A 4,839-nucleotide genomic window follows, 5' to 3' on the forward strand; every position below is an offset into this window, starting at 1 on the left:
CAAGTCATCCCCCCACCTGTTTCTTCGTCTGCAGCCCCGCTGTCGCTCCAGCTGGTGTGGCCTTTTTGTGACTCAGCCCTCTGGCTAGGTCATTATTGTGGTTTTCCCCTTCTGTGGGAGGAGGGGGAAGTCTCTTCTCCCAAACCGGCTCAGGTGGTCTTCCTACACACTGCCTCATTGGTGCCACTTCCCCGGTGTCTGGCTGGGGAACTCTGGCCCACCCGCTAGCATGAGCTAGTTCATGCTCAGGGACCCTCTAATCAGCAGTCAAGGCCTGTTTCATCCCATACCTTGTTGCATCTCCCTGAGCATTTTCCTGACCTTTTGGCTCTCCCTTCCTTCTCTGGGTCTGCCAGCTTCACCCTCCCTTCTCCTGGGGAGCGACTGGAGGCAGCACATCTCCGCAGCCTCCAAACACTTCTCCCTCTTACTAGGAAATGACTGCCGCCTTTCCCAGCAGCCCCTTCTGTTGCCAGCTTCCTGGCTTATATAGGCCCTGCTTGTTCCTGTACCAGTGAGTTTCTTCTAATTTAAGGCTTCTCCTGTAGTCTTAATTCTCTCTCCTCCCTCAGTTTGCCACCTAATAGACCAGGCCCCTCTGGCCTGCCTGATCCTCAGCCCTTTCAGGGCAAGTGTGGGGAGGGCACCCCATTACAAGATAGAAATCAAAGCAGTTCAGAAGTTGGTAAGAGCTAGGTAATACGGAGGTGCCATCAATAAAGATTACATTTACAAAGACAATGAAAGTATCATATTGGAAGTGGATAGCCCTCCAGTACTGTGCTTTAGAGCACTTGAAGAGATTAAAACTCTCCAAACATGAGTATTCTGGTACAAGCAGCTCCTTTGTGCTTGTATTCAACCCATTGCCTTCATCACTGTCTGCTAAAAGTCCTTCATTTTTCCATGGGGGAACAGTCATTCAACTGAAGTGGATCATGAAATATTTTCATGTGGATCATACTCAGTTTCATTACCGTTCAAGTGGCAGATATTTCCCCTGTGATATGCCCTCTCTTCTTTGGAACCAGCAGAAACATTTGGTAGAGGAAGAACTGCAGTGGATCTTCCTAAGGAATATCTTTTTTTTTTGACTAGTATTTGGAGGTGACTGGTATGTTAGCTCAGATGTTCCTTGAAATTCTTTCCTGTCAGGGGTAACAGCCTGCATAATGCTGCAATTATGCCCATATCCCAACATATAGGACCTTGCTTTCAAAGTCAGCAGAACATTTTGTAAGCATAAATTGAAGTATGATGCTTTGACTATGGGCCTGGCTATCAATTTTTTAAAAAATATTTGTGGCGGACATTTTTATTGGTTATTAATAGAAGCCCAGATCTGTCAAGTACATGATAATTAAATCATTTAAGTGGGAATAGATCAGTGGTTTTGTGAAAAATAGGTAGCTTATTTACTTGAGCTTGAAGAAACTGAGAATTATTGGCTGTTTTAGTTACAATGTAGCCTGAAGTATTTGTGTAATGAAATATGTCAGCTCTTCAGTGGAGTTCACAGAGGAAGAGAAACAGTGGTTTACAGTAAGGGTGGGATTTTTAGAAATACTTGGCAATGCCTTAACTGTCTGCTCCTGTTGAAACAAGTGGGACTTTTACCACAGACCACAGTGAGAGCAGAGCTAGGCCATGTAGAATTTCCATCCCGAATGAATAGTTTACTATACAGACCTAACATTTGTTCTGAATGAATTTTACAAAGTGTTTGGTTTAACATTGTGTTGGAATTTTAGCTGACTTGCTAAAATCAGGAGTTCTCTTCCAAAGGGAAGGAAGTGTTAAAGCAAAATTAAAAACATCTTATACTCTGTTATAGGACCGTCTGTCTTGTTAGCTTCCCACAGAGGTTGAATCAGCTCTTTAAGAACCAGCTCTGATGTTACCACCTTAAAGTAGTGCGAGAAAACACTCACCCACTCTTATTACATCAGTCATTCCCTCTCCTGTCTTAGTGATGCCCCATTCAGCTGTTTCTTCATTGGTCCTTTTCTGCACCAGTCCCTATGCCTAGAATATCCTTCCCAAACTGGTTTGCTAGATCTCTACCCTCATTCAAATAAATCCTTAAGATCACTGTGATGCCAGCAAGAAGTCAGTCAGCCAGGATATTTGTTTTATAAAACATATATGAATTTATATAAACATATGATTTATCACAAATGAGACACAGCTCATTTTTGTTCGAGCATGCTAGGCCCATACCTTTTGCTGTGTAATAGCATCATATTACCGTGATCCACCTCCTGCACTCATTTGTCCGTTCATTAAGTCACAAGTAAAATTAAACTGCAAGTCCTTTAGAGCAGGGAATCCATGCTATACTGTGCAGTTCCAGCAAACTTCTTGGGGGCTGTGAAATAACATAGCCCACACTAAGGGAACAGGAAAGGAAATTCTGAGACATCAAACGCACAGCTTTTAACCCACTGTTTTGTGCTTGGCTCCTGTTGATGTCCTTGGAAGTATTGTGATCTAATATGACACTTAATATGTATGGCATCATCTAAGCACAGTTGGGTACGTAACTGATAGGATTGCAGTCTTAACTTCGCATTTTCCATTCTTTTGAAACATTCAGCGCTTAATTCTGCTGGCTGCGTGTGTGTGTGTGTGTGTCCCCGTCCGTGCACATGTATGCTGGACAGAGGAGAAAATGCATAGGGAGTCCCCTATCCAGAGTGCACCTGTGCAGCAGCTGGGCAGGAAGCTAACCTAGTGCTCCCTTGAGTGCTACACCCTTGTCTGTCCAGGGCTCACAGCCCCTTCCTCCTGAGAGCACCAGTTACCTGAGGACCTGGACATCCCAAACAGCAGAACAGGACAGTGAGCCATTAGGCCTTTAGAATGTTAAATTGCACATGCTATTTCTGTCTTCATCTTCTGCCACAGAGCACTTAAGCAGTCAGGTTCTTTCCTCTGCCTTCAGAATGAATGTGCCTAGCCAGTATTTCAGGTCTGTAGCTGAGTGGGTAGGGAGCGGAATTCCTACCTTATCCCTGCAGGTGGTCAGCTGATGCCCTGAAGCATGAGATTAAAGATCAAATAACGTTTTATGAATTGACTATTGTTCTTGATGATGTTTTTAGGTGATCCATAACACTGAGTTTTAAAAGGATCTTATGTGGAGCCGTAAGAATCCAGGGGTTGCCATATGGCGTACAAAGTGGCTACAAAGTCGTCAGTTCTTAGTTATCCTTCTGGGTGCTAAGTGATTCACAGATTAAAATAAAGAGTGGAAAACACATTGACCAGTGACTGTCTCCAGCGATGCCTTTTTATTTGTAAAAATGAAAGCTGGTTTTGAGGTTGGCTCTCGTCCTCCAAACATTCTACTTGTTGCAAGAGCATAGCATGTAACCTGTCATCTGGAAATTCATAGCTGTAGAAACTGAATATAATTGCTTTTGAGAAGTAGTTATAGCCATTTTAGGGCTCTGTCTATTAAGCATCTTTATGAAAGGAGAGAGCTTTCCATGCACAATATATTTCATGCAGTTTGAAAATCTGTCTCCACAGCTGTTTTTTCTACCCTAACCATCAGCTTAGCTCTGTGCCAGAAGGAACAGAAAATTGTACATTTGCAGACTAGGAAGGCAGTGTGTCTAGATGTTCGCTCGGGGGACTGAGAGTTAGGTCTTCAGGATTTTATGCCCAGTCTCTACTCCTGATTCCCTCTGATTTTAAATCAATTATTAAGTTCAAAAATATTGAACTAAATAATTGATTTAAAATCAGAGGGAATCAGGAGTAGAGACTGGGCATAAAATCCTGAAGACCTAAGGGCCTAAAGTTAGGCTCCTAAATCTGTATGTAGGCACCTAAATAGAAGCAATCTGACTTTCATAGGTGCTGAGCCCCTTGATCTCCTTAACTTCAGTAGGGATTGTGGATGCACAGCACTCCTGATAATTGGGCCACTTCATTGTAGGTACCTAAATATGAATCTAGGAGCCTAACTTTAGGCACCCAGATTTGAAAATTTGACCTATGGGTACATCTTCCATTCACTCCTCTGTCAAACTGACCTAATAAGTCTGCCTAGCTCCAGGGATTTGCTATGGGGAATATCGATAAAGTCCTTTGAGATTCTCAGATTTTAAAAGTGTTTTTTATGGTTAAACAGTGGCTGGTATTTTACAGCTTATGAATAAAGATGTGCAGTGTTCCAGCATGAGGAAGACATTACTTTGAACCCATTACCCAAGCACCGTGCAGTCATTCCTGTAGCAATGAAGCCATCTAGGATGTTTCTGAATATCAGGACTGTGGTGATACACATAACCTAGCTTATTCTGCCCCTGCACTGAAACAGATAATTCACTTATTCTAATGAGCAGTGGGCTAGCTTCTGAGCCCTGGTCTACACTAGGACTTTAGGTCGAATTTAGCAGCGTTAAATCGATGTAAACCTGCACCCGGCCACACAATGAAGCCCTTTCTTTCGACTTAAAGGGCTCTTAAAATCGATTTCCTTACCTCATCCCTGACAAGTGGATTAGCGCTTAAATCGACCTTGCCGGCTCAAATTTGGGGTACTGTGGACACAATTCGATGGTATTGGCCTCCGGGAGCTATCCCAGAGTGCTCCATTGTGACCGCTCTGGACAGCACTCTCAACTCAAATGCACTGGCCAGGTAGACAGGAAAGGAACTGCGAACTTTTAAATCTCATTTCCTGTTTGGCCAGCGTGGCAAGCTGCAGGTGACCATGCAGAGCTCATCAGCACAGGTGACCATGATGGAGTCCCAGAATCGCAAAAGAGCTCCAGCATGGACTGAACGGGAGGTACGGGATCTGATCGCTGTTTGGGGAGAGGAATC

At 43.6% G+C, this 4,839-nt stretch overlaps 1 protein-coding gene across 3 annotated transcripts in view; it reads left to right on the forward strand.

Moving 5' to 3' along the window:
• The window catches only part of SORCS2 (sortilin related VPS10 domain containing receptor 2), an 843,820-nt gene that overhangs the window by 39,419 nt on the left and 799,562 nt on the right, over positions 1–4,839 (forward strand). The gene's annotated exons all lie outside the window — the stretch shown is intronic.

Source organism: Lepidochelys kempii, chromosome 4, assembly GCF_965140265.1.
Source record: "Lepidochelys kempii isolate rLepKem1 chromosome 4, rLepKem1.hap2, whole genome shotgun sequence".
Taxonomy (NCBI): domain Eukaryota; kingdom Metazoa; phylum Chordata; order Testudines; family Cheloniidae; genus Lepidochelys; species Lepidochelys kempii.